The 18,850-nt window shown below is 47.5% G+C and overlaps 1 protein-coding gene and 1 long non-coding RNA gene across 7 annotated transcripts in view; one reads left to right on the top strand and one right to left on the bottom strand.

The window, feature by feature from the left end:
• Positions 1–18,850, top strand: part of NEDD4L (NEDD4 like E3 ubiquitin protein ligase) — a 362,300-nt gene that overhangs the window by 110,539 nt on the left and 232,911 nt on the right. The window lies entirely within an intron of this gene.
• LOC115653159 lies at positions 8,806–18,219 on the bottom strand. 2 transcript variants are annotated; one of them, XR_004000864.1, is made up of 4 exons: positions 17,639–18,219; positions 15,583–15,671; positions 12,884–14,523; positions 8,806–9,101 (listed from the first exon to the last, which is right to left on the bottom strand). It is a non-coding gene; the product is annotated as an uncharacterized LOC115653159 (long non-coding RNA). The 2 variants fall into 2 exon arrangements; XR_004000863.1 differs by lacking the exon at positions 8,806–9,101 and having other exon boundaries at positions 12,493–14,523.

Below are 18,850 nucleotides of genomic sequence, written 5' to 3'. Positions count from 1 at the left end.
GCCGCAGTCTGAGCGCTTAGCCAAGTCGGACCGCCCGGCACCGTCAACTGCCACGGCACCGACATCCTCCGCACCGTTGATTCCGGCCTCACAGGAGCCGTCGAGTCCGGTGCTTACCAGCTCCCCGGCACACGCTGTGGTTGAGCTTATCGTGCCCTCTACTCTGGAGACGTTCTCCACGGCACGGGACTTGATTGCCTTGACGGAGCCTAAGCTGCCTCAACCCCCAGCGCCGCCGGTGCGGGTTCCTCAGTCCATAGGCAAGCCGGCCCTCATGAGACCTTCTTCACCCGGTACCACGGAACGTCGCCGGTCCCGATCTAGGTCCCACAGGCATTTCCGGTCCCGCCATCGATCCCGGTCCCGCTGCCGCTTGCAGTCCCGGTACCTTTCCCCATCGAGGTACCGGTCGTACTCGCGCCACCGCTCAAGGTCCCAGTTGCTGTCCAGATACTACCGACACGGCTCCAGATCTCGGCACCACTCACGGCACCGTACTTCTCGCAGCCGATCTCGGCATGGCGATTCCAGGCACGGGTCGACCTCCCGGCACCGCGCTGGTTGCAGGTCCCGGTCCCACTCCCGGCACTGTCATGACTCTCGGTACCGTTCTCCGGCACTGCATAGGGACGGTTCAAGTAGACGCAGAGACCCACATCAAACGGTCTCCACTCCCCTGTGGCCGTCTCGTCATCTGTCAGTCTCCTCCCATGCAGACACTGCATCATACGGGGATTCGGATAACCACCAGGGACCTCATCAGTGGCCCTTTTGGACACCTTGGGCCTACCACCAAACCCAAGGTGATCCGCATATACCATTGCTCTCTGGCCCTTCTGAACATCGGGCTCCAGAGACCACTGTGAGCGGACCTCCCCCAGCGGGTACGGAGGAATCTCCAACCCACATGCCAGACCCACAAGATCCGCCACCTCAGGACATCCCCCAAGACCAGGAGTCGATCCAAGACCCGCTGGTTCCCGGGGTTTCATCCTCTTCTTCCCCGGATGAAGCGGTGGCGGGGACGTCTACATCTGGACCGCCCTCAATATCAACTTGCCTGTAGAGGAAGTTCCTGAGGTGGACGACCCGGTTATCAGTATACTGTCGGCGGAGGCTCCAACCAGGGTGGCCCTCCCCTTCATCTGCTCGATACAGGCTAGAGCGGATACCATCTGGCAATCCCCAGCATCCATACCACCCACAGCCAGAGGGGTTGAACGTAAATACATGGTACCCTCCAAAGGGTACGAGTGCCTGTATATACATCCTCCTCCTTGTTCATTGGTGGTACAGTCCGTCAAGGAACGGGAGCGCCATGGCCAGCAAGCCCCTGCTCCTAAATCAAGGGAGGCCAGGCGAATGGATTTGTTGGGGAGAAAGACCTATTCCGCGGGAGGCCTCCAACTCAGGGTGGCGAACCAGCAAGCCCTCCTGAGTAGGTACAGCTATAACACCTGGGAGGCAGTAGGGAAGTTTGTAGAGCTTGTCCCGCAGGACTCCCACCAGGAATTCACAGCTCTCCTGGAGGAAGGGAAAAAAGTTGCGCGGACCTCCCTCCAGGCCTCGCTGGGTGCCGCCGATTCGGCAGCTAGAACCGTCGTCTCTGGGATTGCCATGTGGCATATATCGTGGCTGCAAGTGTCAGGCCTGCCACCTGAAATCCAGTACACGATACCGGACCTACCCTTTGATGGCCAGGGCCTCTTCTCCCAGAAGACGGACCCTCGGCTACAGAGTCTGAAGGACAATCACGTAATTATGCGTTCACCCTTTTTCCCAGCCAGCCCATCTAGGTCCCTGCCAAAATGTGCATTCTGCATATCTCATCCAAATGTGGTGGCGCCTCTCATCAGCCAACTTATTGTAACAATGAATTCTAATACAAATGAGAGAAACTTAATTGTGTCTACATTTGATTTCTCTTCAACTGTTTTCTGTACCCTCAGTTCTTCTTCGAGTGCTTGCTCATGTCCATTCCAGTTAGGATGTGCGCGTGCCGTGTGCACGTTCGTCGGAGATTTTTACCCTAGCAACACTCGGTGGGCCAGCAGGGCACCCCCTGGAGTGGCACCGCTATGGTGCCGGATATATACCCTTGCCGGATATATACCCTTGCATGCGCCACAGACTCAAAGACGATCTTTCCGGTCACAACCTCAGCGCCCCTACCCCCTGCCTCGACCAAGGCAAGACTTCACCAGAAGGCGAGGTCGTACCTCTCGCAGACGTCAGTCTGGACCTCAAGGGGGTAACAATTCTGGTCCCACCAAGCCACCGGCGGGACCGAAGCCAAACTTTTGAGGGTGCGCCTGAGAGCACTGTACCAGTGACCTCCCAGGATCCTTTTCAGTTCGCCAGCCACCTTGCTGCATTCCTCCCTGCGTGGTCCCAGCTAACTTTGGACAGTTGGGTCCTCCGCACAGTGGAGTGTGGCTACCGCCTTCAGTTTGTTTCAACCCCACCTCCCCACCCTCCCTCCTTGTCCCTCTTCAGGGACCCCTCTCACGAGCAACTCCTTCTGCAGAAGGTTTTGAGGCTCCTGGCAATGGGAGCTATAGAGGAGGTTCCGGAGGAATTAAGGGGCAAAAGGGTTCTATTCCAGATATTTCCTAATTCCCAAGGCAAACAGGGGCCTCCGGCCTATCCTGGACCTGCGAGGACTGAACAAATTCATGAGAAAGTTCAAGTTCCGCATGGTGTCCCTGGGAACCATCGTCCCTTCCCTGGATCCTGGAGATTGGTACGCTGCTCTCGACATGAAGGACGAATATTTTTACATCGCGATTTACCCTCCGCACAGAAGGTACCTACGCTTTGTGGTGAATCATCAACATTACCAATTTGCGGTCCTTCCCTTTGGCCTCTCTTTGGTCCCTCGGGTATTCACGAAGCGTATGGCGGTAGTCGCTGCCTCCCTCTGCCGTCGTCGAATACACGTCTTCCCATACCTCGACGACTGGCTTATTCGAGGGACCTCCGATGCTCAGGTCACAGCTCATGTAAACGTCATCAAGGACCTATTCACCTGTCTAGGCCTGATTATCAATCTGGAGAAATCCATTCTGCTACCTACGCAGAGGATAGAATTCATAGGGGCCGTGCTGGACTCCAATCTTGCAACGGCCAGCTTGCCCCCACAGCGGTTTCAGACTATAGTCTCCCTTATACAGTGACTAAAAAGCTTCCCAACAACCTCTGTCCGCACCTGCCTCGGCCTCGGTCACATGGCTGCATGCATCTTCGTTACGAAGCATGCGAGACTGTGCATGTGTCCTCTCTAGACTTGGCTCGCCTCAGTCTATCGTCCACGCAGGGATGCCATAGACATGGTGATCACGGTTCCACCAAGCGTTCTAGGCTCCCTCGACTGGTGGCTGACCCCCTCCCTGGTGTGTGCCGGTCGTCCGTTCCATCCGCCACAGCCCTCGGTGTCTCTGACAACAGATGCTTCCTCTCTCGGCTGGGGTGCTCACTTAGGACACCTTCGCAGCCAGGGTCTTTGGTCCTTTCAGGAGCTGGCGCTTCACATCAATGTCTGCGAACTGAGAGCGGTCCGACTGGCGTGCCAGACCTTCCAGCATCACCTGCAGGGCTGTTGTGTTGCAGTTTTCACAGACAACACAACGGCCATGTATTACATAAACAAGCAGGGAGGGACGCGATCTTCCCCCCCTTTGTCAAGAGGCGATGCGACTGTGGGACTTCTGCATAGCCCACTCGATAGACCTGGTAGCCTGCTTTCTCCTGGGAGTCCGGAATTCTCTCGCGGATCACCTGAGCAGGTCCTTCCTGTCCCACGAGTGGTCCATCCGTCCGGACATCCTCCTTTCAGTATTCCGGAAGTGGGGCTTTCCTCAGATAGACCTCTTTGCCTCCCAAGAGAACAGGAAATGCCAGGCGTTCTGCTCCCTGCAGGGTCACTCCCCAGGCTCCCTCTCGGACGCGTTCCTAATTCCCTTGGAAGGTCGTCTACTTTATGCCTTTCTGCCCTTTCCCCTAGTCCACAGAGTCCTGCTCATGCTCCGCAGGGACAGGACCAGGCTAATCCTGATCTCTCCAGCGTGGCCGAGGCAGCACTGGTACACCATGCTGCTCGACCTATCTCTAGCGGACCCGATACCTCTGCCACTCTACCCGGACCTGATAACACAGGACTTCGGCAGACTTTGCCACCCGAACCTACAGTCCCTCCACCTGACAGCATGGCTGCTGTCTGGCTAAACCAATCCGAATTGCTGTTCCACCCTGGTGCAACAGGTCCTCCTGGGAAGCAGAAAGCCTTCCACGCGGGCGACATATCTCGCCAAGTGAAAGTGCTTCTCCCATTGGTGCGCCCAGCATAACTTTATTCCCGAAGGCGTATCGGTCCCCATTATCTTGGACTACTTATGGTACCTCAAGGAGCAGGGCCTGGTGCTCTCTTCGATAAGGGTGCATCTGGCTGCGATTTCCACCTTCCATCCTGGGGAATCTGGCAGTTCGACCTTCTCTCACCCTATAGTTTCCAGATTGCTTAAGGGCTTGGAGCGGCTCTACCCTCAGGTTAAGCGCCCTTCCCCTACCTGGGATCTCAACCTTGTAGTAGCTAGGCTCACGGGCCCTCTCTTTGAGCCGTTAGCCACATGCTCGCCACTGTACCTATCCTGGAAGACAGCCTTCCTCGTCGCTATCACCTCGGCCAGACGAGTATCGGAGCTTCGTGCTTTGATGGTAGATCCAAGCTACAGCTGCGACCGCACCTGGCTTTCCTTCCCAAGGTGGTCTCTGCCTTCCACATTAATCAAGACATTTTTCTACCAGTCTTCTTCCGAAGCCGCACGCATCGTGCCGGGAACAACAGCTACATACCCTGGATGTCTGCCGGGCCCTCGCCTTTTACATCCTGAGGACCAAACCTTTCAGACGCTCGCCTCAGCTATTTGTAGTGGTCGCGGAGCGCATGAAAGGCATGCCTATCTCTTCCCAGAGGCTCTCATCCTGGGTGATGTCCTGTATCCAGACATGCTATGACTTGGCCCACGTTCTGACTGGCCATCTCACCGCCCACTCTACTCGGGCTCAAGCCTCATCTGCCACTTTCCTGGCCCCCGTTCCCATCCAGGAAATATGTCGCACAGCTACCTGGTCTTCCATCCATACTTTTGCATCCCACTATGCACTGGTCGAGCAGTCTAGAGACGATGCCGCCTTTGGCTCAGCGGTCTTACATTCCGCATCGTCTCGCTCCGACCCCTCCGCCTAGGTAAGGCTTGGGAATCACCTAACTGGAATGGATATGAGCAAGCATTCGAAGAAGAAAAGACGGTTACTCACCTTTGTAACTGTTGTTCTTCGAGATGTGTTGCTCATATCCATTCCACACCCGCCCTTCTTCCCCACTGTCGGAGTAGCCGGCAAGAAGGAACTGAGGAGCGGAGGGGCCAGCAGGTGTATATATCCGGCACCATAGCGGCGCCACTTCAGGAGGCGCCCTGCCTTCCACTGAGTGTTGTTAGGGTAAAAATCTCCGACGAATGTGCACGCGGCGCACGTGCACCCTAACTGGAATGGATATGAGCAACACATCTCAAAGAACAACAGTTACAAAGGTGAGTAACCATCTTTTCTCCTTCCTTATGTGCACCTGCATCCTCATTTAGGGGTATGCCTGCAGTGGCTTTTCTTTAGCCCACTGCTCTTCGGTGTGTTGTACTTAGCATAACATTTTTTAACCCCATCTTAGTAAACACATCCTCATGACAAGTTAACCACTGTGAAGTAAGTTCTTAACTTGCTGTGATTTCCTGTCTTTGTTAAAGTATCTTGAAATCCTTTATCTCCTGCTTTGGCAGACACAATGATGCTTCCGTGAAGCGCTCTATTATCAAATGTGCATCTCATGGGCTCAACCAGTCACGTCTATGCATCTTTCAAGTATTCATTGAATAGGTACTTAAAATGCAACATACCTTGTTCAGTTGAAATCAAGTTCTCACCACACTTTTAGATGGGCTTATTCCACCCAAAAGATTCCCAGCAACAAAGCTTCAGGATCTGACTGTGTTACCCACTGAAATCCACAAATGTGTAAACAAAGTCTTGCTGCAAAGATTCCACGAGGCATTGCTACTCTGTTGGGAAGAAGAAACTGTACCACAAGATTTTAAGGATGCTTGTTTCATTCAGCGCTATAAAAACAAAGGAAACAGACGTAATTGTAATAGCCACAGAGGTGTATCTCTTCTTAACATCTTGGGAAGAATCTTAAGCCATATTCTTTTACCGAGCTTTCAGACTTTAGCTGAGAGAATCTATCCTGAGAGCCAGTGTGGCTTCCATTCTGGAAAGTCCACCATAGACATGGTCTTCTCTGTAAGACAAGTGCAGAAAAAGTGCAGAGAGAAGCATGTTCCACTGTACATGGTTTTTATAGCTGTAACAAAAGGCTTTGACACGGTAAGTTGGTCAGGGCTTTACATTATTCTGAAGAAGCTTGGTTGGCCATCTATATTGCTAAACCTTGTGAAATCCTTACATAGTGGCATGAAGAAACTGTGATGTATGAAAACGAAGCTATTGACTGGAGATTGTTTAACATCAACAGTGGAGTGAAGCAGGGTTTCGTACTGACTCCTACATTCTTTCCTGATTCAACATGTGTTTCATGATATTCGCGACGGTGTCTGTCTTAGCACTAGACATGACAGAGGTTTTTTAAAGATTTCAAGACTCAGAGCTAAGACGAAGGTGAAGGAGATCATCATAAAGACCTGTTTGCAGATGACTCATCCCTTGTGGCTCTCACTGTTGATGCCCTACAACATCTTATTACCAAGTTCTCTAATTCATGCAGAGTCTTTGGGCTAGCAATAAGCTTGAAGGCTGTTATGCACCAAGGCTCTTCAGAACCAGTTTCCAGATGTCACCTTCAATGGTATTCGTCCAGATGTTGTTGACGAATTTTGCTACCTTGGCTCTACTGTTACCAGCAATGTAGATCTTGATGCTGAGCTCACTAGCAGAATCAGCAAAGCACCCAGGAACTTTGACCTTTTTGCAAGACCGAGCCTTGAACAGTAACAAATTCTCAGCTAAAGTGAAAATCTGTATTTGAGATGTTTTATTCCCTCTCCTATACGCCAAACATAACAAAACACTAAAAATTTTCATATCAGATGCTTGCATAAAATTATTTGAATAAGATGGCCAGCCAGAGTGACAAATGTGTTAGTGTTAAATTGTTCTGGCATGTCATTTGTGGGAATGTTGATTAGTAAGAGAAGACTCTGGTGGTGATGATTGAATATCCTTTGGAATCTCTGTGGATGATTGGGAAAGGAGAGCAGAATGCCCCTCTGGTTGGCAGAGCCAACTTGTAGATGGAGTGAGGCAGACTGGATCAAGCTTTGTGGTGATTGGCGTCAGAAGGAAAGAATCTGCTGCTCGGATTTAGAGCATTGCTAGTGTGTGGGTGTGCCCTACCTGTGGATGGGACTGTCATTCGGACATTGGACTCAGTGGCCATCAAAGAAATCATTGGCACATACACTGTGCTCTATCAAGAGCTGCTGTGCCACCCCCCCCCCCCAAAATCCATTCTTGAGAGCTATCCCCATTTTGTTGTGATCATTACTGAAGTGTCTGTCTGTCTTTTGGGGGCATGGGGAAAGCTGGGGGAAGTTGTAATCAGTCTTAACCGAATGGCCATTCTGACCTCTTTCCCGCATGAAATGCTTAACACAGTGAGATAGGGATAAGTCATTGCCTTAATACTTCTTGGACTCTGTATAAGAGCCTTGTCTTTGTATGTGCTAACTTCACATGGTTGAGTTCTAGTGACCTGCGTCAGCCTTTTGGAATATCAGTCAAAGAGATTCTAAGCTGGCTAGTAATTAAAGGCTGTCTCCTCTACAGCTTACGTAGACATAATTTAGATCACTCAGAGGTGTGAATAAATCACCCCCCCGAGCGACGTAAGTTACATCAACATAAGTGCCGGTGTGGGCAGGGCTATGTTGGTGAGAGAGCTGGCATAGCTACAGGTGGTCAGAGGGGTTGGAGTAGTTAAGCTGACGGGAGAGTTGTTTTACATTGGCTTAGAATGGCTACATTAGAGAGCTTACAGCTGCAAGCTGTCTAGCGCAGCCATAGCCTAATTTAAGATGGGGAGAAGCTTTTCAGAGAATATGTTGATATATTTGCTTATCTCTAGTGCCAAGATGTTTCTGGTGACAGGTACATAGGAAATATGTGACTCTATAAGAAAAGAACTGCCATCTTTAGATTGTGATGATAAGGAAGCGTCAGGCTATCAAAAGTGGCTCAGAAGCACAAGTATGAACCTCAAGGCAGACCGTTAAGAAGCAGGGCACAAATCCCAAATTGGTTGTGAATTCTGTAGTTATATTTCACCAACCAAGTATCTAGTGTGAACTCCTCAAGTACTATAACAGCCTTAACATGGAGTCTCAGACTCTGGTCCATCTTGATACCCAGGCAAGCTTGCCTTTGCCTCTTGCACCAAAAATCATATCAATATGTTGTTTGTGCTCCTGAAGGACAAGTCGCTTGTCACAGGTCATTTGCACTTTAGATCCTATACCAAAGACAACACGTGTAGCCATTCTATAATAAATTAACTAAAGATTTATTAACTAAGTAAAAGAAATGAGCATTATGTATAAGGCCAAAGCAGGTAAGCGCGCGCGCGCACACACACACACACACACACACACACACACACACACACACACACACACACACACACACACACACACACACACACACACACACACACACGAATGATAGTCTTAGGTTCCAAAAGGTAATATACAGCCTATTATAGAAGTTTTAAGGCTAACCCAGGGCAAGCACTGGGGATCCCTTGCTTATACTTAGAAATATTTGCCCGTCAGAGTCTAAGCAGCATAAAGATATTCCTTCCAGTCAGGGATTTTTATTCCCTTCCCCCAGAGTTCAAGCTGATGGTTTGAGTCCTCATGTACATCTCTTCATGGGTGTAAGGGTGGAGGGGAGCAATCAAAGACTTTTTTTTCCTTTGTTTCACAGTGGCTCATTTGGTTTCAGTTGGCCTTCTTGTGTGCAGAACCTAACATCTCCTGTAGGAAACCAGCCTTATGTTAATCAATGTATAACTCACCATGAAATAGGAAAAAAGCAGTTACTGAGGTTTACCATGCAAACACTTAATATAACCTTATAACAGATGTTAAGGGGTACAGATGTTAAGTTAGAGTAATACATGCAGCATCCTACAAGCACTTCATGAAGTCTAAACACTAAGTACATTTTTATAAAACTAATACCTGTTTTGATAAAGCTAACACGCAGGTGAGCAAGACTGGTTTCCAGCTATGCATTTGACAGTGTTCAGCTGGGGCCTAGGGACCTTGGCATGAGCTGGCAGCTGGTCTGCCAGTGTCACAAAGAATATTATCATCTTTTGTCTATCAGATAATTTTCAACTGGCTAGAATTAATGGGTAGAAGTAGCACAAGTGGAATTTCTATTGGGACACTCCTCTATGAATTCAGATGCCTTTTATTTTTCATTACAGTACTTTTATTGTATATATGTACACTTTAAAATGAACTATGTAAAAATTTGACTCTCCTAGGCCAGAGTTGAGGATTTTGTTTCCCTTGCAGCAATTGGTGTCAAGTATGTCCCTAAAATAGAGCAGGAAATGTTTTTTGTTTGTTTGGTTTGTTTATTTTTAAAGTGAGGTATCAAGTATTTAAGTGTAAACATGGATTCTTTTGATTTAATAGTGAATTTTCTTCTTAACGCAAGCTTTGCCATGCTATGGTACTAGTTCATAAAGCATATTATTAATAATCTATGCTACGGAGATCGTTTGTTGTAGGTAAGTCTATACTGGAGGCACTTGAGCTACTTTTTAAATCCAGTAGAACAAATACGTTGAGCCCTAGGAATACAGTTTTCTGGAATGCAGCTTCTCAGGATAAAAAGCATTCCAAAGCGCAAGTATTTCTGAATGTATGTAAGTGGCAAACAAATGACACTGTGTTCTAATAAATGCCAAGAAAACGGAACTGCTGAATCTATCTAAGGCCCCAGTCCCACTTTGGGATCAGCTGTACTTGTACGCCACAAGTTTTTGATTGTGTCAGAAAGCAGGGCATTTCTGCAGTTAGTTATAATGAATAAGCAAAGAGGCTATTTGCAGCATATGCACAATGTGTAAAATATGCCAAGTTTTTCATTAAAGTTCTGTTAGTTTCATTTCTTGTTAGAACACTGATAGCAGGTGGCTAGAGCTACACACAATAGTTTGAATTAACGCACATTTTGTCAAGAAGAATTTTTTTAAAAAGCTCTGGGGGATCATATGACCGCTTCTGCTCCCAGATCTCTCTTATGTGGCTGCTTCTGCATCTCCTTTCTCTCCAGTGGTTCCCTAATTTACTGCTCCGCTTATGGGCTGCTTCCAGTGACCCCGGATCACTGTCCCACACAGATCTCTCTCTCAGGTCATGTCTATACTAGAAAGTAAGTTGTGTCTGCGTACAATTGCTGAAGTTTGTTGCTTGGGCACATGCACACTTTTGGTGCCTGCATCAGCACTGTGTGCACTTAATGGGAGTGCTTGTGTCAGTGTCAAATGTGGCGAATCACAGGTAGGTATCCCAATGTGCCCTGCACTGCAGGCTGGCTCAATGCTTTGTGGGACATTTTTGTGGGATACCAATGATTTGCCTAGGGATTTCTGGAAGCTTCGGGGTCAAGTTCCCACCATGCCACTTTCTCCATCCCATACTTTCCACAGCCCATAATTTTCATGGCATTTTTTTAAAAACTCCCAGAATCCTATCTGGTGCTTTTCAGTCTCTTCCATCTATCTGTAAGAAGCATGGCCTTCCTGGGCACAGCATAATTCTCATGAGTGTTGCTTCTGGGCCTGAGAAACAAGCACTGATTGGTGAGATCACCTGCATATCCCTGTTATGGAACCACCTCCTTACCAGTGAGTACATCAACAGAAAGGGATACTTTTTCCCTGGATATGCAAGGGCTAGTTGCTTACTGGGGTGCTTCATCGATGTCGGTGTGGGCTGGTCAGGGAAGATGTATGACACTTGCATCTTTAAGAACACAGGACTTTATCCCATCTAGCTCTTCAAATTCTTTCCCAAGGGCAGGTTAGCATTGGTGATGTTGACATGCCAGTCTTGATTCAGGGGAATTCAGCCTACTCCTTGCTGCCTTGGCTCATAGAGCTGTAACCTGGTCACCTCAGCAGCACCAGGGAAAGGTTCGATTACTGGTTCATCAGGTACAGAATAACTGTTGAATGTTGTTTTGGTAAATTGGAGGGATGCTGGCAGTCTTTACCAACTAGAATGGATCTTAGCCAGAAAAACATCCCCATGGTTGTAGTTGCCTGTTATGTATTGCATAATATCTGTGAAGTGGGAAAAGCTGCAGGAGGGTGAGGAGGACCTGCAATCTGCTGAATTTGAACAGTCAGACACGAGGGCTATTAGAAAAGCTAACTGTAGAGCTGTGTTGCCGAGGGAGGCATTAAAAGACCATTTTAGTAGTCAGCCACAGTGTTGTCTGTTAAGTATGGGAGGATTTTTGCCTCCCACTATGAATTCCTCAGTGCTTGGGGTAAACTGATAAAGATACTTTGTGGTTTCCAAAAATAGAATTTTAGTGTGCAAAGAAGCAGGGAATAAAATTAAAGTGCAGCCAAACACATACATTGTTCAAAAACTTTTTTTTACCAACACTAACGGGCTGAACTATGCTTTGTTTTCACTTAGGATTTGAAAGAGGAAACACTTATGTCCTGTAGCTAAAACATACAACAGTGTAGCAGGTGACATGTACTTTGACCTCTGGTTTTATAGGTTGGTGTATTTGTAGCACTTCTCCTTGTTGTTGTTGTGTGGAGGGATAGATACAAGGATATTCATCATGGCGCCATGTGGCACCATGTTGAGGGTGACCACTGAATTTTCCCAGAACTGAAAAGACTACAGAGTTTGTGGTTTGGGGGTACGTAGGTCAACAGTGCATTGCAACAATTGAGTTTATTGTCTGAGCGACCCCATTATGTCCTGGGGTATTTGGATTGGAAAGGCAAACATAGTGCCCATCTTTAAAAAAGGGAAGAAGGAGAATCTGGGGAACTTCAGGCCAGTCAGCCTCACCACTGTCCCATCCCGGGGCCCCCTCCAAACCCCTCAGTCCCAGCCCAGAGCTCCCTGCCCCAGCCCGGAACTGCCTCCTGCACTCTGAACTCCTCATTTCTGGCCCACACCCCCTGCCCAGAGAGACAGTACCCCCATCCCACACCTCAATCCCCTGCCTCAGCCTGGAGCCCCCTCCCATACTCCTCACCCCTCTGCTCCAACCCAGCCCCCTCCTGCACCTCAAAACCCTCATCCCTGTCCCCACCCCAGAGCCTGCACTTCCAGCCAGAGGCCCTCACCCCCCCTCCTGTGCTCCAACCCCCAATTTCATGATCATTCATGGCCTGCCATACAATTTCCATACCCAGATATGGCCCTCAGGCCAAAATGTTTTCCTCCCATGGACTAGCATCACATAAGAGCTCGCTGACAGATGCAGGGATAGCATTCAGTTCTCTAGGGCATCATTCAATTACTTACCCATGAAACCATCCCTTCTCTTCCTGCAATACCCTGCCTCATTCCCTACACATCTTCCAACGGCCCTCCAAACCTTATCAGGCATCTGCTCCACGAGTCTAAATCGCCCACCCCAATGCGCAATCTGAGCCATCTAAAAACATGGGCAACCTTAATTCTGGCATTTCTTAACTTTTGAGTGCTTGACATGGAAAAAAATTAACATTCTTTAAATGTAGGTGTAATGGGGTCACACTCACATCTTGCGAGTGCCCTGTGGCCAAGTGCGTGTGCCTATACGCTCCCTCTACTGGGTTGTGGTGGGTCTTTGCTGACTCAGCCCTCTGGCCAAATCTCACACAATCTGTATGTGAAATAAAAACAAAGCAAACCCCTTCCAGGGGACAAGTCCAACTGAGCCTATCTCAAAGCCCTCAATAAGGTCTGTTGATCTGCAGCCTTATCTTTGAGCTTGCTCCTCAATCAGTCCAGCAAGACCTTTTCGTTCATGGGATGGCAGAAGGAGGAGGCTCCATTGAGTAGCTGCTGCTAAGCTCTAATCTACTTCCATGAGTGTAATGTTTAGTGTACATCCCCTTAATTATGTAGTAATAGAACTATTTTACAAGAATTAAATTTATATGGCACTTGCAACTCTTGGTTTCTGACCAGCTAACAAACTGGAACTGAAGAAAATGGCAACATATCTCAAAATCCATCCTTGAAACTGCATACGGATGTAACCTTCAAATTTCACCCCAGCATTAAACAAATATCTTCCCCATCAGCAAACCAAAGGAGAAAACATATTTATGGCCAATAATGAGTTCTATTCAAAAACATTTCTTCAGTTTCAAGGAAAAAAACATTCTGAAAGGGCCTACTTAGACAATCGGAAGTCCCCCAGTAATATTTAATGTCAAAATTCAGTTCCTGGGTAATAAGCAAGCAGTGTTCATCCCAGACTATTGTGGGTGGAGGCTTTTGGATAGTTGTGTAGCCACATTCCTTAATAGCCTTTTTTTCCTAAGACTAGCTTGCAAGAGTAGCTTCAAATAGAGGATACTCAGTGACTTGGCTAAAAGATCACAAAGATTTGGGTTGTCACGGCAAGGTTCATGTCTGGAAGAACATGTTGCAACTCTCAAATGTTTGAGATTGAAACAGTGGTGCTCAACCACTGCTGAACACAAGCTTTGTTTTGGCCGCCTGCTGAGCATAGTCTTTTAAAGAATAGTTTTGTTTCTGAAGAGTGAGTTTGGGCCTTCCTGCTGTTAATTACTTGGTTAATACATGTGCTTAGACTGGTGCATGTAGTAGAAGTGTATGTGTCTGCTATGTGACCCCTGCTGGCTCATTAGGACAGCAGGTTATGACTTGTGGAGTGTCAGTTCTTGTGCTCTGCACTTCAAAATATAAATACAAAGTGTGTTTAGCTTTCCACTATTGACAGAGCTTCTCTCCTGTGGAATTTGTCCCTACCCCATACAATACTGTGGTGCCAAGTTCTCTCCTATTGTGGAGCTTGGTGGCAGAGGCATCTAATAATAGCGCTTTTATGTGAAACTTTTCAGTTTCACAACTCTGAATAAATATTAAGAACCTTTTCCTTTTTGCTAGTAAGGTAAAGAGAACATTTTCTTTGGCTTATGATGATCCTACATTTAAGATCTCCAATTATGTCCTCTTCAAAGTCAAGATGTGAACTGCTTCCTGTTATAGCTATGCATTGTACAGTGTAAAGAACTGCTGTTCATTCTTCAGTGTATTCTTCTCTCGTGTCCCAGTTTTCCTTCTAGTGCAGCTAACCTATCTAATGTATTAACCATTTTCACAGATATTCTTGATCTTACTGTCTCATCCAGTTGCACATTTTGCTCATTCAGTCTAAAGCATGCTCCTGTGGAAAAATAACATATTTTGTTTAACACTGAGGCATAGTTAGTCCAGTCTGAAACACCATCTTCAAAGCAACCTACTTTTGATCTACATTGCCCTGTAGAGCCCTGGCCAGAAGGTGTGGAAGGCAAAGTTCTCTCTGTGGTACCCAGTCCCTAACCCGCAGTCTCTCTGTGGGGCTGTGGCTCTGCATACAGAGGAGGGGATAAGGTATTGTCATTCCCATCCACGGTATGAGGAATCCACACACTGCTGACTAAGTTTAGTGGGAGATTTCACAGGAGTAGGACTATTTCTGACAAAAAGGCAGCAGCCAGCCAGAGACAGCCTGCTTGTAGGGAATTGTGTTGACAAAGTGATGGTGTGACACAGTGGGTAGGGGAAGCAGGCATGGAGTTTCTGCTGAGATAACTATGATGCATCCATGGAGCGCCATGTGTCTGGGCGTGGAGGACATCAATTATATATACCGTATATACTCGTTCATAAGCTGAATTTTTTTAGTAAAAAAGGGAAGGACCATAGAAGGGGGTTGGCTTTTGAACGGGTATAGAGAGGGAGAGGTGGGACACAGCTCCTCCCCCCAACAGAGGGAGCCAGGAGAGGCAGCAGAGCCAGAAGGGACAAGGCGGGGCCAGAGTCTCTCCACTTTTGGCCACGCTGCTTTCCCCAGCCTCCGAAGCAGCTGCAGCTCTGGGGCTGGCAGGCTGCAGCTGTGCCACTCGGCCCCGCCCCCAGAGCAGGCTGTGGCTGTGTCTCCCTGCCTGCTGGAGCACTCTGTGGCCGTGCTGCCTGGTCTGGCCTGTTGGAGCAGCTCCAGCCAGGCCAGAAACATCCTTCCCTGGCCCTCCTCAGATAGGGTGGGAAGGAATGGGATGAGGAGAGTGTGAGGGTCCTGGACTGGGGTGGGGTCACGTAGAGGGTGGTCACAGGGGTTACTCCCCTGACTCCCAGCTTCTCCCCCACTCCCCCCCAAAAAATTTTTTTCCCACCAGTTGCTGTCTCAGCCTGTCAAGGTAAGCAGCTGGTACGCCAGAACACTTTGTTTATTTAGGTTTACCTGTGTTCCTGTGGACGCTCAGGGTAAACAAACCATCCCAGCCCATCTGCGGCTTATCTTGATGGCCCAGGATCCAATGTTTGCTGACCCTGTTTATAAAAATTTTCCATTTTTATTTATCCATCTTACGCGGGGGTCGGCTTATAAACGAACTGTCTTATGAATGAGTATATATGGTGTGTGTGTGTGTGTATTTGTTTATCTATCTATATCTATTGTGGGGGGGAGGGGAGCAGGATTTTTAGTTCCCCTGTCTTAATTTTAGTTTGCATTTGCTAGAAACCTACAAAAACTTCCATTACTTATAGACTTTAAGGCCAGAAAGGACCATCATGATCATGCGATTCTCAACTGGAGATATGTGCACCCATGGGAGTACACAGAGGTCTTCCAGAGGATACATCAACTGATCTAGCTATTTCCATAGTTTTACAACAGGCTATGTAAAAAGCACTAGCGAAGTCAATGCAAACTAAAAATGTCATACAGACAATGACTTGTTTATACTGCTCTGCATACTGAAATGTAAATACAATATTTCTATTCTAATTGATTTATAATGATATATGGTAAAAATGAGAGAGTCGGCAATTTTTCAGTAAGTGTGCTGTGACACTTTTGAATTTTTAGGTCTGATTTGTAAGCAAGTAGTTTTAGAATGAGGTGAAACTTTGGGTATGCAAGACATACGAGACTCCTGCAAGGGGTACAGTAGTCTGGAAAGGTTGAGAGTCACTGATCTAGTCTGACCACCTTTATGTCTCAGGTCACAGAACATCACCAACCCACTAATAGGCCCATAACCTCCTGTTGAGTTGCTTAAGTCCTTTAAATCTTGATATAAAGTCTTCAAGTTACAGAGAATCCACTCTTTACTTTAGTTCAAAATGATGAGTGATCCATACCCCGTACTGTACAGGAAGGTGAAAAATCCCCATTGTCTTTACTAATTTGACCTGGGGGGAAGTTCCTTCCTAATCCCCAATGTGACAGTCAGTTAGATCCTGAGCATGTGGGCAAGATCCACCAGCCAGACCCCTGGGAAAAAATTCTCTATAGTAACTCGAGCCCTCCTCATCTAGTGTCCTGTTTCCAGCTGCTGGAGATACTTGCTACAAGCAGTCATGGATGGGCAATATACCATTGTAGGCAGTCTCATCACACCAACCCCTCCATAAATGTCTCAGGTTGGGTCTTAAAACGAGTTAGGTTTTTTACCTCCCCATCTTTCCTTTGAAAGCTGTTCCAGAACTTCACTTCTCTGATTATTAGAAACCTTCATCTAATTTGATGCCTAAACTTATTGATTGCCAGTTTATATCTATTTCTTCTTGTGCCAACATGAGCCTTTGACTAGCTGTAACAAAACCTTTTTTACCCTCTCCTTTTGGGCAGGCAGTCATTGAAATACACTTGTCTGGAAAGGAATTAATATCCTTGTTGGAACTGGAAGCCAAGATCAATAGAGTGGTTTTTAAAAATAACTTAAGGTCAGAGCCTCAGCTGATTTAAATTAACTTAAATGATGTTATGTCTATGCATCTTAGCTGAAGATTGGCCTATAAAGTTTTTGAAGGGTTTTGAGAGTAGGAAAATCAAGTTAAATAGGTTATGATATTTTTTAAAATAAATCTCTTGGGTTTTATAGGGGCATAGGCTAACATTTGCCAAGTGTGGGTTTTTTTTAAATGGTTTTCAGAGTTGCCTTCCTTTCATATCTGTTGTCCTGTGTCACTTCATAACTGTTTGTTTAGCTGTCAATTACCATAAAACCAGTCTTGCTGTGTAAAATAAAATTGCTCCTTTCACTTTGGGGGAGGGGGGGAAAATCAGCATGCAGTGTTGCACTTTGGATGAGACAATTGCATTAGATTATTTCAGAAAGATTCATTTAATAATCTGATGCCCTACAGCTGCATCCTGTGCTGCCCTTTGGAGACAAGAGTTAAGAGATTATCTTGGGGACTTTTTTGTAAGGCTGCTGCTCATATGCTATTGTATATAGGGCACTATCAGATGGCCAACCTGTTCCTCCTTATAACAGAGTAGGACTCACCACTGTGGCACCTCCTGCTGGTTGTCCTGGGAATTAGCTCAGTCTTTTTGCAGGGCACCCTCCTCCGGTGGTGTATCGCCTGCCATCACTTCTGCTTCAGACCCATGTCACCTCAAGGATTGCAGCATCCTCTTCAGGACACAGCCCTCTGGCCATGCCCCATTCTGTTCTCGCCCCTTCCCTCCCCCCGGGGGAGCAGCAGTCATCTGTCCAGCCATTTGCCTCTGTGGCCGACTGCAGTCCAAGGTTCTAACCACTTGTCTCAGTGGCAAACTGCAGCCCTTCACTGGTCATTCCCCTCAGTTGCAAGTGGGGGCAGAAGCAGACCCGGGCCCCCTACTGCCCCAGTTCCCGACCCAGGGACCTTCTAGGCGGCAGCCACATGCTGCATCTCCTTCAGCCCCCACCGTCTGTTTCCCTAGGCCACTTCCCCATAGCCCTAGCACCTTCTCTGCCCTTGTATCCAGGCTTCAGTCTTTCAGCCAGTCAGGCTGGAACACCCTCTTGCTCCCCTGACCTGGCTCATCACTGTTCTGTCCAGGGGTCTAGTGGTTCCTCAGCCCTTCAAGGATCCAGTTCTTTCTCCCTGGGCTCCCAAGAGGGAACTGACTCCTTTGCCTCGCAGCTTTCTTCATATATGAGCCTGCTCTGCCCTGATTGGCTGCTCCTTGCAGCCCCTCACTGATTGGCTGTCTGCTGCATAGCCTCCCTAGGGCTGCTTTTAACTGTTTCTCAACCAGTGTGAGGCAAATGCTCCCTCACACTCCTCTTCAGCCTACAGACTTGATCAGCCCTAATGATGCAGACCAATTTCTCTTCTCTGTAATAAGGCTTGTCAGAGGGATATGTTATGCTTTTAATACTTTGGGAACAAACAAAAAAAACACTGTTAATGTAGAGTTCTAAGACACTAGATCCTGTCACTATCACCTGTAGGCAGTATGAGACGTGGGTGAGGTAATATCTTTTATTGGACCACCTGCTGTTGGGGACAGAGACAAGCTTTCGAGCTACATACAGCTCTTCAGGTCTGAGAAAGGTACTCAGAGCGTTACCACCCAATATAAGATTGTTTCATTTTGTTCAATCTGTTCAATAGATACCACTCCCACTTTGTCCTAATATCCTGAAACTGACGTGGCTACAACACACTGCATACAGGAGTTGTGTACTTCTATCTCCAGATTTCCTCTGCATTTCTTGATTGCCTGT

Source organism: Gopherus evgoodei, chromosome 6, assembly GCF_007399415.2.
Source record: "Gopherus evgoodei ecotype Sinaloan lineage chromosome 6, rGopEvg1_v1.p, whole genome shotgun sequence".
Lineage (NCBI taxonomy): Eukaryota > Metazoa > Chordata > Testudines > Testudinidae > Gopherus > Gopherus evgoodei.
This window is presented reverse-complemented; position numbering and strand designations above follow the sequence as displayed.